At 47.3% G+C, this 18,682-nt stretch overlaps 1 pseudogene; it reads left to right on the forward strand.

The window, feature by feature from the left end:
* Window positions 1-1,967: 1,967 nt before the first annotated feature.
* On the forward strand, window positions 1,968-8,769 carry LOC125547190 (annotated as a pseudogene).
* Window positions 8,770-18,682: the final 9,913 nt, after the last annotated feature.

Genomic DNA, 18,682 nt, shown 5'->3' on the forward strand with positions numbered 1-18,682 from the left:
GTATTATTATTTTTATGTCAATATTAAAATTTTGTATTGAATCTTATGGATCTGAATATTCTTGCCACAATAAAGAGAATTACATGGATAAATATGTTAGGTAGCATTCCACATCAAAAATTCTGTTTTTATCATTTACCTACTCGAGGACGAGTAGGAACTAAGATTGGGGATGCTTGATACGTCTCCAACATATATATAATTTTTGATTGCTCCATGCTATTAATTATCAATTTTGGATGTTTATGGGCTTTACTAAACACTTCTATATTATTTTTGGGACTAACCTATTAACCGGAGGCCCAGCCCAAATTGTTGTTTTCTTGCCTATTTCAGTGTTTCAAAGAAAAGGAATATCAAACAAAGTCCAAACGGAATGAAACCCTCGGGAGAGTTATTTTTGGAATGGAAGCAATCCAGGAGACTTGGAGTAGACGTCAGGGAAGCTTCGAGGAAGCCACGAGGCAGGGAGGCGCGCCCTACCCCCCTAGGCGCGCCCCCACCCTCGTGGACACCTCGTGGCTCCCCTGACCGACTTCTTTCACCCATATATATCAATATACCCTAAAAAGCCCGAGGAGCAGAATAGATCGGGAGTTCCGCCGCCAGAAGCCTCCGTAGCCACCGAAAACCAATCTAGACCCGTTCTAGCACCCTGCCGGAGGGGGGATCCCTCTCCGGTGGCCATCTTCATCATCCCGACGCAATCCATGACGAGGAGGGAGTAGTTCACCCTCGGGGCTGAGGGTATGTACCAGTAGCTATGTGTTTGATCTCTCTCTCTCTCTCTCTCGTGTTCTTGAGTCGGCACGATCTTGATGTATCGCAAGCTTTGCTATTATATTTGGATCTTATGATGTTTCTCCCCCTCTACTCTCTTGTGATAAATTGAGTTTTCCCTTTGAAGTTATCTTATCGGATTGAGTCTTTAAGGATTTGAGAACACTTGATGTATGTCTTGCATGTGCTTATCTGTGGTGACAATGGGATATCACATGATCCACTTGATGTATGTTTTGGTGATCAACTTGTGAGTTATGTGTCCTCGTGAACTTATGCATAGGGGTTGGCACACGTTTTTGCCTTGACTCTCCGGTAGAAACTTTGGGGCACTCTTTGAACTTCTTTGTGTTGGTTGTATAGATGAATCTGAGGTTCTGTGATGCATATCGTATAATCATACCCACAGATACTTGAGGTGACATTGGAGTATCTAGGTGACATTAGGGTTTTGGTTGATTTGTGTCTTAAGGTGTTATTCTAGTACGAACTCTTGAATAGATCAATCAGAAAGAATAACTTTGAGGTGGTTTCGTACCCTACAATAATCTCTTCATTTGTTCTCTGCTATTAGTGACTTTGGAGTGACTCTTTGTTGCATGTTGAGGGATAGTTATATGATCCAATTATGTTATTATTGTTGAGAGAACTTGCACTAGTGAAAGTATGAACCCTAGGCCTTGTTTAAACACATTGCAATACCGTTTACGCTCACTTTTATCATTAGTTACCTTACTGTTTTTATATTTTCAGATTAGAAAAACCTATATCTACCATCCATATTGCACTTGTATCACCATATCTTCGCCAAACTAGTGCACCTATACAATTTACCATTGTATTGGTTGTGTTGGGGCACAAGAGACTCGTTGTTATTTGGTTGCAGGGTTGCTTGAGAGAGACCATCTTCATCCTACGCCTCCCACGGATTGATAAGCCTTAGGTCATCCACTTGAGGGAAATTCGCTATTGTCCTACAAACCTCTGCACTTGGAGTCCCAACAACGTCTACAATAAGAAGGTTGTGTAGTAGACATCAAGGAGGAGCTAGGCCAGGTGAAGAGGCAGCTCCAGGAAAAACAAGGTAAGTAATAACCTGTTATGTATTCGAAAAAAGGAAAATGATATGCAATGACCGAAATGCCATGATGTGTACAGAGGCGACGACCGAGGTCGAGGCCCGGAAAATGGCCCTGGTCAAAGCCAAAGGAAAGGCTGTTAAGGAGCAGGCCACTCGGAAGAAGCTCAAGGCCCAGGTCAACGAAGTCCAACAGGAGCTCGAGGACGCGGTGAAGAAGTGCGAGGCCTTGGAGCGCGATGCGTCGGTTCAAGAGACCAAACTCGCCAGGGCTCGTCAGAGTGCGGAGGCAGCCTGGAATGAGGCCCAGGGCGCCCTCCACGAGACCCAAGAGGCCAGGAAGATCGCGGCAGGTAAGGCATTCAATATGCAAAGCAAGAATGTGAAGATGAAATATCGTTTACTAACCCGAGTCCTCCAGGGGCTTTTACTGATCTGCCACGCAGTGTGTCTGACACCACACAGTTCTTTCGAGCCGAAGAAGGGAGCTCCACGGAGAAGCTGTTCTGGTCGCAATATCTCGCGCCAGAACATCCGGTGCCCTTCAGCAATCAGCTAAAACAGCTGGTCGAGCTGCATAGGGTGGCCGAACTAGCCATGAAGGATTTAATAATCCAGTTGTGACCAGCCGAAGCTATAGCCGGAAGTTACTTCAGCCTCGTGAAGCGACTGGTGGATGCCTGCCCTCGGCTGGACGTCGTCAAGCGGTCCTTCTGCATCGAGGGCGCACGTCTGGCCTTCTCCTATTGCAAGGTCTGGTGGGCGAAGCTGGACGCTATCAAATTGGCGACCGAGGGGCCGCTGGAGGGCAAGGAGCACCGCACACCTGAGCGATACTTCGGCGATGTCTTGGAGGGGTCCCGCATTGTTGCGGATCATTGTGCGAAAGACACTATCTTTGAATGAATGTATTCGATCTCCCTCTACCTTGTATGATAAAACAAAGTGATTGTGCAACATAATGCTTGTTATGTTTTAAAAATTTTACTTCGTGTGCGGCCGTGTTGTATGAAATCTGAGGGTTAACCAGTCGTCGGCTTCTGCCCCCACGTAGGTAGTACGGGGGTGTTCGGGAAGGAATCTAAACAATCTTGATCCAATTAGATGGTCCTTGAAGGAGTTGTTTAGCGCAACGAACCAGGCAACTAGACTATGCGGCTGTAACGCCCTCACGTAGCCATAGGAGTTCGACAATAAAAACATGGGCGCAACCCCTAGTATCCGAACTAGAGTGCTATAAGCGTCTGATCGGGAAGTACCAATCCTTCGCATAATGCGGAAGAAATCTCCAACGATTTGTAACCTCCGAACAGCTGACCGGCTCTCGCCGCATCATGACAGTCAGTTTTCGGCTTTCTCCACTAAGGTGCTCCTTTGGATAAACCAAGGCACAATCGCAGTAGTTGTCCCCTTACTACCTTAGCCGATATAGCGGAACGTAAGGTAGCAAGCACAGGAGCCGGGCAACCCAACTATTGACCAAAGACATGATTCGGAGCCAATGCATATAATGCTAAATTTAGGGTGCCGAACTATACTTATAAAAAGTGTTCGGACTTTTGTTGTCGCAATGTGGCATGCTATGAAACCCCTGGCAAACATCACATGTACCAAAGTGTACGGGTGCTACCTGATAGGGTTATCCACAGGGAAGCTGAGAGAAAAAAGAGAAAGAAAACAGAAAAGATGCAAAGGTAAAAAGTTGGGGTCCTAAAGCTCCAGCCGCAAACTGTTCTCATTATAATTTAATTAGTACATCAAGGCGCATTAATACAGGTAGTGCGATAAGAAACAGGCTATTTAACATGCCGAAACCAAGGGAGAACTGCATGTGGGTCCTGAAAAACAGGTAGAGTTATCGTTAATGGAATCACCTAAAAAGTCCCTCATATGTCTGCGTTTCTCGCCGTCTTGGTGTGTTTATCCTTCAAAAGGACCGATGACCAGTCCACCAGATGAGGCCTGTGGGATTGAGACCTAAAAAGGAAACGAGTAAAAGTGAAAGTATGTGTGTATCCAATGTCGGTTGAGCCGTACTATGGACCACAAGCTAGTTATGCCTCCATCGATGCCCATGAGATTTTGAGTGCGTAGTTATGTACGCGCGGCACGAATGCCACCACTTGATCGGGACTGAGACGGAGGCCGGATTGCTAGTCGAGCTCCTGATGAGCCGAGCTCTCTTGCTGCAGAGTAGTTCGGACCCTCCTGACGGTGTCCATGGGCTCGGCAGCCTAATTAAGGCTCTGCTTGAGAAGGCCGCTCTATACTTCTGCTGCTAAGGCAGCTGTGTGCTCTTCTGTACGGAGGGAGCGTTCCGTATTTCCATTGACCGTTATGACATCGCGTGGACCGGGCATCTTGAGCTTGAGATAAGCATAGTGTGGTACTGCGTTGAATCGAGCAAACGCAGTTCATCTGAGCAGTGCGTGATAGCCGCTGCGGAAGGGGACGATATCGAAGATTAACTCCTCGCTTCGGAAGTTGTCCAGAGATCCGAAGACAACCTCTAGAGTGATTGATCCCGTACAGCGGGCCTCTACACCTGGTATGACTCCTTTGAAGGTAGTCCTGGTGGGCTTGATCCGTGAACCCAGCAATCTCTATTTGTATGATTGGGTGGTTTGTCCGGGGTGCCATGAATCTGGCACGGACGATCAAGTATGCGGTCCAAGCTGGATGGGCCTGAATTATTCTTTTGGAACGGCTTCTTCCGCTGACCGGACTTAGAACCACTGAATCCGTCATTGACCGTCGTATCCTTAGTGTTGTCATTATTGTTTCGACGCTTGTATCTGTTACGTCGAGACTTGTCTTTGCTATTTTTAACTTCAGGGGTGTCGGCATCGCTTGCTTTGTTTTTGCTATGGGCCAACCAACTGTCCTCGCCCGCACAAAAGCGGGTCATGAGTGTCATGAGGGCCGCCATGGATTTTGGCTTTTCTTGGCCGAGGTGGCGAGTGAGCCATTCGTCGCGGATGCTGTGTTTGAAGGCTGCTAGGGCTTCGGCATCCGGACAATTGACGATTTGATTCTTTTTAGTTAAGAACCTAGTCCAGAATTTCCTGGCGGACTCTCCAGGTTGTTGAACTATGTGGCTTAAGTCATCCGCATCTGGTGGCCGGACATATGTACCTTGGAAGTTGTCGATGAAGGCTTCTTCCAAGTCCTCCCAGCTGCCGATAGAATTTCTAGGCAGGCTGTTTAACCAGTGCCGAGCTGGCCCCTTGAGCTTTAAAGGGAGGTATTTGGTGGCGTGGAGGTCATCGCCGCGGGCCATATGAATGTGGAGAATGAAGTCTTCGATCCACACCGTGGGCCATATGAATGTGGAGAATGAAGTCTTCGATCCACACCGCGGGGTCCGTGGTCCCATCGTATGATTCTATATTCACAGGTTTAAACCCTTCTGGGAATTCATGATCCATGACCTCATCAGTGAAGCAATGAGGGTGTGTGGCGCCTCTATATCGGGCCGTATCGCGACATAGCTCTGATGGAGTCCATCTGCGGTTTTCAGCCCGCGCATGACTAAGTTTGTCATGTCCGAATAGGTGGCCGTCGTCGCGTGTCGAGGCACGTCCTCGTGATCCGTAGATTGATCTGGTATGTCCTGCTTTATTGTTCAGGTTTTGCCGGAGGTCATATGTATGGTCGTGGGCTAATTTACCTCTACCTGTGCGATGAGGCGGGGCGGGCTGGTGTTTGGCGTGAGTTGCCGTTTTGTCCCGACCACGTGGTGGTCGGTCAGCCGCATTGTACGATGGTGGTATTTATTCCGGCGTCTCCTCATCAAACTGAGGTAGCAATTTGCGTTTTGGGTAGCTTTTGGTTGGGCGCTTGAGGCCGTATTCTTCGGCTGCTAGGACATCGGTCCATTTATCATTGAGCAGATCTTGGTCAGCTTGAAGATGTTGCTGCTTCTTTTTCAGGCTCCTTGCAGTGGCTATTGGCTGGCGCTTGAAGCGCTCCTGCTCAAGAGGTTCCTCAGGCACGATGAAATCGTCGGTGCCGAGGCTCACCTCATCCTCAGAGAGCGGAAGATAACTTCCATCCTCTGAGTCTTCATGCGTGGCCTGTTTACCAGGGCTAGCCTGCCCATCTTCCCGTTCTTGTTCATTGGTTGTTTCAACGGGGTCTTCGTTGTCTTCGGCACCTTCTGGAGTGTTATCTTCTCCTATGCCGGTGTTGCTGTCTTTACTGCGACGTGAGTTAGAGCGGCGCTGCTGACGCCGGCGCTTGGATTGTATTTCAGAAGGTTTGTCCTCAGCTGGATCTTCCTCCTTGTCATCGCCGATGTTCTCCTTTGATGCATCCACCATGTATACATCATACGAGGAAGTGGTTGTCCAGCGTCCGGTGAACGGCGGGTTCTGGGCCTCTTCTTCTCCGGCGTCGTCGTCCATACCGTCGATGTCCTCGAAGTCGTAATCAAGTGTGTCGGTCAAATCCTCGACCGTGGCTATGAAGTGGGTGGTGGGTGGGAAGCAAAATTATCCACCGTCAACCCCTAGTTCGGACTGGATATAGTTCGGATGTGAGTCCTTCGTCAAGGATAGGTTTTTTAATGAGTTTAGCATGTCGCCCAAAGGCGAGTGCAGGAAGATGTCTGTGGCGCTGAATTCAAAGATCGATAAGCGATCAAGTTCGGCGTCCGCGGGCTCACATGGTTCGGAACTTACGGCCGGAGACGAGTCCGGAGTTCCGGTAGCACAGGTATCGTATGAGATCAAGTCTATGTGCGGCTCCAACGCTGGGGAATCTGTGGCCTCCGTGGCGGGGTTGAGCCTCCCGTCCTTGGATGGCGCAGTCTGCTCTAGATCTAAGGCCAGAGCGGTTACGGGAGCTGTCTCCTGGACGCAGTCCGGTGACAGATTTAGGCCATGTCTCTCAGGGTGACCAGGAGTGGTAGCCGCGGTCTCGAATCCGGCGAAGATCAAGTCTCCATGGATGTCTGCAACGTAGTTCAAGCTCCCAAATTTGACCTGATGGCCAGGGGCGTAGCTTTCAATCTGCTCCATATGGCCAAACGAATTGGCCCGCAGTGCGAAGCCACCGAGCACAAAGATTTGTCCGAGGAGGAAAGTTTCTCCTTGGACAGCGTCATTATTGACGATTGAAAGGGGCCATCAAAACTTTTGGCGACAGCACAGTGGAACTCTCAATTAAAGCACCAATATTGGTGTCAAAACCGGCGGATCTCGGGTAGGGGGTCCCGAACTGTGCGTCTAAGGTCGATGGTAACAAGAGACAGGGGACACAATGTTTTACCCAGGTTCGAGCCTCTCTATGGAGGTAATACCCTACGTCCTGCTTGATTGATCTTGATGAATATGAGTATTACAAGAGTTGATCTACCACGAGATCGTAATGGCTAAACCCTAAAGGTCTAGCTTGTATGGTTATGATAATGAGTCTCCTCCTCCGGACTAAGTCCTCTGGTTTATATGGACACCGGGAGGATCTAGGGTTACACGAGGTCGGTTACAAAGAAAGGAATCTACATATTTGGTCGCCAAGCTTGCCTTCCACGCCAAGGAGAGTCCCATCCGGACACGGGTGCAGTCTTCGGTCTTTGTATCTTCACAGCCCATCAATCCGGTCCATGACTAACAGGTCGAACGCTCGAGGACCCCTTAGTACAGGACTCCCTCGGTGATGCCCTGGCCATGCATGCTAGCCGAGACCGGATCCTGATCCCACCATAAATCATTCGCTTCATCATCTTCACCACCGTTGTGTTGTTGGACACCAGGCTCTTAGCAGCCAGGAGCTTCGATGTCGGTGCTCGATTGTAATGCTATCTAGGGGTAGGGTTGATGATGGTGTTGAGATGAAAAACATGTAGAGCCGCATTAACGAACTAGACGTTCCCGAGGAATTGTAGTATCCTACAGAGCCAGTGCCCAATCTCCTCCTCGGACACATTAGATGAACTTAATGACGGGCCTGCAGAGCCGGTGCCCGATCTCGTCCTCGGACACGTCCAGTTCATCGCTACTAGTTGTGCACCTCCGTCGTCTCAACACCATCATCAACCCTACCCTAGGTGGCATTACACTTGGGCACCAACATCGAAGCTCCCAACTGCTAAGAGCTTGGTGTCCAACAACACAAGGTGGTGAAGATGATGAACTACGAGGTGGGGTCTGGATCTAACCTCGGCAAGCACGGCCAGGGCATCACCTCTCCAATCAAAGTGTTGGAACGGCCACACAGCGCTGGTTTCGGCATGGTCGACGCTGAGGTAGAAGGACGATAAAGCAACGGACTTCCTGATAAAGAATCGGACACCTGGCTGACCAAGTGGGGAGATGACGAGGGCGCAGATGAAAGCTCTCAAGTGGTTTACGACGATTGGGAGAAGGGTGTCGCTGATGGATTGCGGAAGCAAGGTCGGGAGTTCTGCCAGCAAATTCTTGCCACGCAGGAGCAGGTGACGCCAGAGATGCAAGAGGCGAGCATATGGGGGTGATCACCAAGACCGTGATGTTGGCGCACGTGAAAAGCGCGTCGGCGGAGTTGATGACAGGTGACCTGATCTGGGAGTTAACAAGGCTCAAGGAGAAGTTCTCCGAGGTGTACCAGACATACTGCCTCGCGAATATGGTGCACATGCTTGTGGCGCCGCTAGTTGCCCCGATGCTCCAAAGGTGGCAGCCTCTATGGGACCCCACCATATGGCTGGATGTGTTCGTCCTGCTAAAGAACACACTGGACGATGGGTCAGGCATGTCTTCATACGCGGATCTGGTTGAGAACACCCTGGTTTCGGCAGTCCAGGCATTGGAGTGGAAGGCCACAGACTCTGAGCGGATGCGTCGCTTCCTCGCGTAGTGGACACGCTGCCTACTTCTGTCGTGCAGTGCATCCTTGTAAAGGTCGTCATGCCAGAGATGGCTGCGAGATGAAGCTTAGAGAGAGACCCAAGCCTACTGTGTTATAGCCTTACAGGTTGATTATTTTGCCTAACCCTTGGAAACCATGATCTAACCGAATCGATGTAGTTAAGCCAAACAAATATCATTGTGATTTTGTTTTGATCACGATGTGATTTGTAGATATTGATATGGTGTGATTCGGTAATCAGTTATAATCTTGGCAATCAAGTATCGCCCATGTATAAATGCAAGGCAAGATACTCAGACATTTACTGCAAAAACATTGTGTTGGGCTTGGTTATTAACTGAGGAATTTGTGTGTGTTGACATGCATCCCATGTATAACAACATAGGGTTTGCTGACTTGGCTAAACAATTATTCATTGCGGAGATTAACAGGGATCATAATTTAGTTTTTTGCCTATTTCTAAAACTGGTAGACGTAATTTCTCGACAAGTCTTCTTAACCGTCTTTCTAGCGGAATAGACTTCACTTGGATTTCACGTCCGCCTAGGGCCGTTCTGGGGGCATATTAGTTGGCATCGATACAAGGACTATGGACGTGTTGACTAGTTCGTATGGTGTGTATCATCTTAAGCTCCATATCCCAATAAAATCGACAACTTCACATGGACTCTCGTCGCCGTGTATGGTGTGGCCCAAGATGAGTTCAAGGATGACTTTCTTCATGAATTGGTTAATCTGACAAAAGATAATCCCTATCCTATTCAAATAGGTGGTGATTTTAATTTGCTAAGATTCCAAAAAGAAAAAGAAAACTCGTGGTAGGTTTGATAATTGGTCTTTCTTGTTCAACACTGTTATTGACAGTTTTGATCTGCGAGAAGTTTTAATGAATGGAAGACGGTTCACTTGAGCGAACAGTCTTCGGGAACCGACATACGAGAAATTAGATCGTGTTCTAGTGGATATCGAAAGGGAATCTAAATTCCCTATGGTTTCTGTGAATGTATTACCTCGTACCGAGGCTCTACCAGACCATGCCCCCATCATTCTCACCACTGGTTCACTACATCTGCAGATCAGACGCAAGTTCAAATTCGAACTTGGTTGGCTACTCTGCAATCGCTTCTATGATATGGTTATGTAGGTGTGGGAGAAACCTGTTGTCGGGCTTACTCCAATACACAAATGGAATAATAAAATATGTGCAATATGTAAATTCCTTGGTGGTTGGGCTAGGCATACTACGTTTATCCTCAAAAAGAGAAGTTTCATCCCATGTCTATTATTGATGATTTAGAAGCTTTGGCTGAAGTTTGACTGCTATCTGAACATGAAATTGAGATCAAAAGTCAATTAAATGAATAGATAGCTCGACTTGTGAGAGAAGAGGAGCTCAAATGGTACCAACATTCAAACTCTCAATTTATTCTCAAAGTGGATTCAAATACTAGATACTTCCATGGTGTAGCCAACGGTAGACACCGAAAGAAATTTATTCATTATCTTTGGGGCTCCATAAGAGGGTAGCTTCTCAATGGATGAGTCCCAAACAAATGATATACCCCAGGTTTCTATTGCGGAAAATAACCTTCTAATAGCTCCTTACTCGGAGGAGGAGGTAAAGAAGGCAGTTTTCCTACTGGAACACAACAGGTGTTGGAAATATGCCCTAGAGGCAATAATAAAAGCATTATTATTATATTTCTTTGTTCATGATAATTGTCTTTATTCATGCTATAACTGTATTATCCGGAAATCGTAATACACGTGTGAATACATAGACCATAATATGTCCCTGGTAAGCCTCTAGTTGACTAGCTCGTTGATCAACAAATAGTCATGATTTCCTGGCTATGGACATTGGATGTCATTGATAACGGGATCACATCATTAGGAGAATGATGTGATGGACAAGACCCAATCCTAAGCATAGCACAAAGATCGTGTAGTTCGTTTGCTAGAGCTTTTCCAATGTCAAGTATCTTTTCCTTTGACCATGAGATCGTGTAACTCCCGGATACCGTAGGAGTCCTTTGGGTGTATCAAACGTCACAACGTAACTGGGTGACTATAAAGGTGCATTACAGGTATCTCCGAAAGTGTCTGTTGGGTTGACACGGATCGAAACTGGGATTTGTCACTCCATATAACGGAGAGGTATCACTGGGCCCACTCGGTGATGCATCATCATTATGAGCTCAAGGTGACCAAGTGGTTGATCACGGGATCATGCATTACGGTACGAGTAAAGTGACTTGCCGGTAACGAGATTGAACAAGGTATTGGGATACCAACGATCGAGTCTCGGGCAAGTAACATACCGATTGACAAAGGGAATTGTATACGGGGTTGATTAATCCTCGATATCGTGGTTCATCCGATGAGATCATCGTGGAGCATGTGGGAGCCATCATGGGTATCCAGATCCCGCTGTTGGTTATTGACTGGAGAGTCGTCTCGGTCATGTCTGCTTGTCTCCCGAACCCGTAGGGTCTACACACTTAAGGTTCGGTGACGCTAGGGTTGTGAAGATATGTATATGCAGTAATCCGAATGTTGTTCGGAGTCCCGGATGAGATCCCGGACGTCACGAGGAGTTCCGGAATGGTCCGGAGGTAAAGAATTATATATAGGAAGTGCTGTTTCGGCCATCGGGACAAGTTTCGGGGTTATCGGTATTGTACCGGGACCACCGGAGGGGTCCCGGGGGCCCACCGGGTGGGGCCACCTATCCCGGGGGGCCACATGGGCTGTAGGGGTGCGCCTTGGCCTATATGGGCCAAGGGCACCAGCCCTACTAGGCCCATGCGCCTAGGGTTTCCACCACGGAGGAGTCCAAGTGGTGGAAGGCACCCCGAGGTGCCTTTGGGGGGAGGGAAACCCTCCCCTGGCCGCCGCACCTAGGAGATTGGATCTCCTAGGCTGCGCACCACCCCCCCTTGGCCCTCCTATATATAGTGGGGGAGAGGAGGGATTTCATACCTCAGCCTTTGGTGCTTCCTCTCTCCCCGTTACGTCTCTCTCTCGTAGTATAGGCGAAGCCCTGCTACTGTGACGCCCTGCATCCACCACCACGCCGTCGTGCTGCTGGATCTTCATCAACCTCTCTTCCCCCCTTGCTGGATCAAGAAAGGAGGAGACGTCATCCGTTCCGTACGTGTGTTGAACGCGGAGGCATCGTCCGTTCGGTGCTAAGATCATCGGTGATTTGAATCACGTCGTGTTCGACTACATCATCCCCGTTCTTTGAACGCTTCCGCTCGCGATCTACAAGGTACGTAGATGCATCTAATCACTCGTTGCTAGATGAACTCATAGATGGATCTTGGTGAAACCGTAGGAAAATTTTTGTTTTCTGCAACGTTCCCCAACAGTGGCATCATGAGCTAGGTCTATGCGTAGTTCTCTTGCACGAGTAGAACACAAAGTTGTTGTGGGCGTTGATTTTGTTCAATATGCTTGCCGTTACTAGTCTTATCTTGATTCGGCGGCATCGTGGGATGAAGCGGCCCGGACCGACCTTACACGTACTCTTACGTGAGACAGGTTCCACCGACTGACATGCACTAGTTGCATAAGGTGGCTAGCGGGTGTCTGTCTCTCCTACTTTAGTCGGATCGGATTCGATGAAAAGGGTCCTTATGAAGGGTAAATAGCAATTGGCATATCACGTTGTGGTCTTTGCGTAGGTAAGAAACGTTCTTGCTAGAAACCCATAGCAGCCACGTAAAACATGCAAACAACAATTAGAGAACGTCTAACTTGTTTTTGCAGGGTATGCTATGTGATGTGATATGGCCAAAGTTGTGATGAATGATGAATGATCTATATGTGATGTATGAGATGTTCATGCTATTGTAATAGGAATCACAACTTACATGTCGATGAGTATGACGGTGACAGGATGATCATGGAGCCCCAAGATGGAGATCAAAGGAGCTATGTGATATTGGCCATATCATGTCACTATTATTATTTGATTGCATGTGATGTTTATCATGTTTTGCATCTTGTTTGCTTAGAATGACGGTAGTAAATAAGATGATCCCTCATAATAATTTCAAGAAAGTGTTCCCCCTAACTGTGCACCGTTGCTACAGTTCGTCGTTTCGAAGCACCACGTGATGATCGGGTGTGATAGATCCTTACGTTCACATACAACGGGTGTAAGACAGATTTACACACGCAATACACTTAGGTTGACTTGACGAGCCTAGCATGTGCATAGACATGGCCTCGGAACATAGAAGACCGAAAGGTCGAGCATGAGTCGTATAGAAGATACGATCAACATGAAGATGTTCACCGACGTTGACTAGTCCGTGTCACGTGATGATCGGACACGGCCTAGCCAACTCGGATCATGTTATACTTAGATGACTAGAAGAGGGATGTCTATCTAAGTGGGAGTTCATTAATAATTTGATTAGATGAACTTAATTATCATGAACTTAGTCTAAAATCTTTACAATATGTCTTGTAGATCAAATGGCCAACGTTGTATTCAATTTCAACGCGTTCCTAGAGAAAACCAAGCTGAAAGACGATGGCAGCAACTACACGGACTGGGTCCGGAACCTGAGGATCATCCTCATAGCTGCCAAGAAAGATTATGTCCTACAAGCACCGCTAGGTGATCCACCCGTCCCACAGAACCAAGACGTTATGAACGCTTGGCAGACACGTACTGATGACTACTCCCTCGTTCAGTGCGGCATGCTTTACAGCTTAGAACCGGGGCTCCAAAAGCGTTTTGAGAGACATGGAGCATATGAGATGTTCGAAGAGCTAAAAATGGTTTTTCAAGCTCATGCCCGGATCGAGAGATATGAAGTCTCTGATAAGTTCTTCAGCTGTAAGATGGAGGAAAATAGTTCTGTCAGTGAGCACATACTCACTATGTCTGGGTTACATAACCGCTTGACTCAGCTGGGAGTTAATCTCCCGGATGATGCGGTCATTGACAGAATCCTCCAGTCGCTTCCACCAAGCTACAAGAGCTTTGTGATGAACTTCAATATGCAGGGGATGGAAAAGACCATTCCTGAAGTATTTGCAATGCTGAAATCAGCAGAGGTAGAAGTCAAGAAGGAACATCAAGTGTTGATGGTCAATAAAACCACTAAGTTCAAGAAGGGCAAGGGTAAAAAGAACTTTGAGAAGGACGGCAAGGAAGTTGCCGCGCCCGGCAAGCAAGCTGCTGGGAAGAAGAAGTCAAAGTATGGACCCAAGCCTGAGACAGAGTGCTTTTATTGCAAAGGGAAGGGTCACTGGAATCGGAACTGCCCCAAATACTTAGCGGACAAGAAGGCCGGCAAAACAAAAGGTATATGTGATATACATGTAATTGATGTGTACCTTACCAGTACTCGTAGTAACTCCTGGGTATTTGATACCGGTGCCGTTGCTCATATTTGTAACTCACAGCAGGAGCTGCAGAATAAACAGAGACTGGTAAAGGACGAGGTGACGATGCGCGTCGGGAATGGTTCCAAGGTCGATGTGATCGCCGTCGGCACGCTAGCTCTACATTTACCTACGGGATTAGTTATAAACCTCAATAATTGTTATTTCGTGCCAAGTTTGAGCATGAATATTGTATCGGGATCTCGTTTAATACGAGATGGCTACTCATTTAAATCTGAGAATAATGGTTGTTCTATTTATATGAGAGATATGTTTTATGGTCATGCTCCGATGGTCAATGGTTTATTCTTAATGAATCTCGAACGTAATATTACACATATTCATAGTATGGATACCAAAAGATGTAAGGTTGATAATGATAGTCCCACATACTTGTGGCACTGCCGCCTTGGTCACATAGGTGTCAAACGCATGAAGAAGCTCCATGCAGATGGACTTTTGGAGTCTCTTGATTATGAATCATTTGACACGTGCGAACCATGCCTCATGGGTAAAATGACCAAGACTCCATTCTCAGGAACAATGGAGCGAGCAACCAACTTATTAGAAATCATACATACTGATGTGTGCGGTCCAATGAGTGTTGAGGCTCGCGGTGGCTATCGTTATGTTCTCACCCTCACTGATGACTTAAGTAGATATGGGTATGTCTACTTAATGAAACACAAGTCTGAAACCTTTGAAAAGTTCAAGGAATTTCAGAGTGAAGTTGAGAATCAACGTGACAGGAAAATCAAGTTTCTACGATCAGATCGTGGAGGAGAATACTTGAGTCACGAATTTGGCACACACTTAAGAAAATGTGGAATAGTTTCACAACTCACGCCGCCTGGAACACCTCAGCGTAATGGTGTGTCCGAACGTCGTAATCGCACTCTATTAGATATGGTGCGATCTATGATGTCTCTTACCGACTTACCGCTATCTTTTTGGGGCTATGCTTTAGAGACTGCCGCATTCACTTTAAATAGGGCTCCGTCGAAATCCTTGAGACGACACCGTTTGAATTATGGTTTGGGAAGAAACCTAAGCTGTCGTTTCTAAAAGTTTGGGGATGCGATGCTTATGTCAGGAAACTTCAACCTGAAAAGCTCGAACCCAAGTCGGAAAAATGCGTCTTCATAGGATACCCTAAAGAAACCATTGGGTATATCTTCTACCTCAGATCCGAAGGCAAGATCTTTGTTGCCAAGAATGGATCCTTTCTGGAGAAAGAGTTTCTCTCGAAAGAAGTAAGTGGGAGGAAAGTAGAACTTGATGAAGTATTGCCTCTTGAACCGGAAAATGGCGCAACTCAAGAAAATGTTCCTGAGGCGCCTGCACCGACTAGAGAGGAAGTTATTGATGATGATCAAGATACTTCTGATCAAGCTCCTACTGAAATTCGAAGGTCCACAAGGACACGTTCCGCACCAGAGTGGTACGGCAACCCTGTCTTGGAAATCATGTTGTTAGACAACAGTGAACCTTCGAACTATGAAGAAGCGATGGCAGGCCCGGATTCCGGCAAATGGCTAGAAGCCATGAAATCCGAGATAAGATCCATGTATGAAAACGAAGTATGGACTTTGACTGACTTGCCCATTGAACGGCGAGCCATAGAAAATAAATGGATCTTCAAGAAGAAGACAGACACGGATGGTAATGTGACCATCTATAAAGCTCGGCTTGTCGCTAAGGGTTATCGACAAGTTCAAGGAATTGACTACGATGAGACTTTCTCACCGGTAGCGAAGCTAAAGTCCATCCGAATCATGTTAGCAATTGCCGCATTCTACGATTATGAGATATGGCAAATGGACGTCAAAACGGCATTCCTTAATGGTTTCCTTAAGGAAGAGTTGTATATGATGCAGCCGGAAGGTTTTGTCGATCCTAAGAATGCTGACAAGGTGTGCAAGCTCCAACGCTCGATTTATGGGCTGGTGCAAGCATCTCGGAGTTGGAACATTCGCTTTGATGAGATGATCAAAGCGTTTGGGTTTACGCAGACTTATGGAGAGGCCTGCGTTTACAAGAAAGTGAGTGGGAGCTCTATAGCATTTCTCATACTATATGTAGATGACATACTTTTGATGGGAAATGATATAGAACTCTTGGACAGCATCAAGGCCTACTTGAATAAGAGTTTTTCAATGAAGGACCTTGGAGAAGCTGCTTATATATTAGGCATCAAGATCTATAGAGATAGATCAAGACGCCTCATAGGTCTTTCACAAAGCACATACCTTGATAAGATTTTGAAGAAGTTCAAAATGGATCAGTCCAAGAAGGGGTTCTTGCCTGTGTTACAAGGTATGAAATTGAGCTCAGCTCAATGTCCGACCACGGCAGAAGATATAGAAGAGATGAGCGTCATCCCCTATGCATCAGCCATAGGTTCTATTATGTATGCCATGCTATGTACCAGACCTGATGTAAACCTTGCCGTAAGTTTGGTAGGAAGGTACCAAAGTAATCCCGGCAAGGAACACTGGACAATGGTCAAGAATATCCTGAAGTACCTGAAAAGGACTAAGGAAATGTTTCTCGTTTATGGAGGTGACGAAGAGCTCGTCGTAAAGGGTTACGTCGACGCTAGCTTCGACACAGATCTGGATGACTCTAAGTCACAAACCGGATACGTGTATATGTTGAATGGTGGAGCAGTGAGCTGGTGCAGCTGCAAACAGAGCGTCGTGGCGGGATCTACATGTGAAGCGGAGTACATGGCAGCCTCGGAGGCAGCACATGAAGCAATATGGGTGAAGGAGTTCATCACCGACCTAGGAGTCATACCCAATGCGTCGGGGCCAATCAAACTCTTTTGTGACAACACTGGAGCTATTGCACTTGCCAAGGAGCCCAGGTTTCACAAGAAGACAAGGCACATCAAGCGTCGCTTCAACTCCATTCGTGAAAATGTTCAAAATGGAGACATAGAGATTTGTAAAGTACATACGGACCTGAATGTAGCAGATCCGTTGACTAAACCTCTCCCTAGGGAAAAACATGATCAACACCAGAATTCCATGGGTGTTCGATTCATCACAATGTAACTAGATTATTGACTCTAGTGCAAGTGGGAGACTGTTGGAAATATGCCCTAGAGGCAATAATAAAAGCATTATTATTATATTTCTTTGTTCATGATAATTGTCTTTATTCATGCTATAACTGTATTATCCGGAAATCGTAATACACGTGTGAATACATAGACCATAATATGTCCCTGGTAAGCCTCTAGTTGACTAGCTCGTTGATCAACAGATAGTCATGATTTCCTGGCTATGGACATTGGATGTCATTGATAACGGGATCACATCATTAGGAGAATGATGTGATGGACAAGACCCAATCCTAAGCATAGCACAAAGATCGTGTAGTTCGTTTGCTAGAGCTTTTCCAATGTCAAGTATCTTTTCCTTTGACCATGAGATCGTGTAACTCCCGGATACCGTAGGAGTGCTTTGGGTGTATCAAACGTCACAACGTAACTGGGTGACTATAAAGGTGCATTACAGGTATCTCCGAAAGTGTCTGTTGGGTTGACACGGATCGAGACTGGGATTTGTCACTCCATATAACGGAGAGGTATCACTGGGCCCACTCGGTAATGCATCATCATTATGAGCTCAAGGTGACCAAGTGGTTGATCACGGGATCATGCATTACGGTACGAGTAAAGTGACTTGCCGGTAACGAGATTGAACAAGGTATTGGGATACCAACGATCGAGTCTCGGGCAAGTAACATACCGATTGACAAAGGGAATTGTATACGGGGTTGATTAATCCTCGACATCGTGGTTCATCCGATGAGATCATCGTGGAGCATGTGGGAGCCATCATGGGTATCCAGATCCCGCTGTTGGTTATTGACTGGAGAGTCGTCTCGGTCATGTCTGCTGTCTCCCGAACCCGTAGGGTCTACACACTTAAGGTTCGGTGACGCTAGGGTTATGAAGATATGTGTATGCAGTAACCCGAATGTTGTTCGGAGTCCCGGATGAGATCCCGGACGTCACGAGGAGTTCCGGAATGGTCCGGAGGTAAATAATTATATATAGGAAATGTTGTTTCGGCCATCGGGACAAGTTTCGGGGTTATCGGTATTGTACCGGGACCACCGGAGGGGTCCCGGGTCCGGGTGGGGCCACCTGTCCCGGGGGGCCACATGGGCTGTAGGGGGTGCGCCTTGGCCTGTATGGGCCAAGGGCACCAGCCCCTATAGGCCCATGCGCCTAGGGTTTCCATATGGGAGGAGTCCCACTAGTGGAAGGCACCCCTGAGTGCCTTGGGGGGGAGGGAAACCTCCCCTGGCCGCCGCACCAAGGAGATTAGATCTCCTGGGCTGGCGCACCATCCCCCCTTGGCCCTCCTATATATAGTGGGGGAGAGGAGGGATTTCATACCTCAGCCTTTGGTGCTTCCTCTCTCCCCGTTACGTCTCTCTCTCGTAGTATAGGCGAAGCCCTGCTACTGTGACGCCCTGCATCCACCACCACGCCGTCGTGCTGCTGGATCTTCATCCAACCTCTCTTCCCCCCTTGCTGGATCAAGAAAGGAG

This window comes from Triticum urartu, chromosome 3 (assembly GCF_003073215.2).
Source record: "Triticum urartu cultivar G1812 chromosome 3, Tu2.1, whole genome shotgun sequence".
NCBI lineage: Eukaryota > Viridiplantae > Streptophyta > Magnoliopsida > Poales > Poaceae > Triticum > Triticum urartu.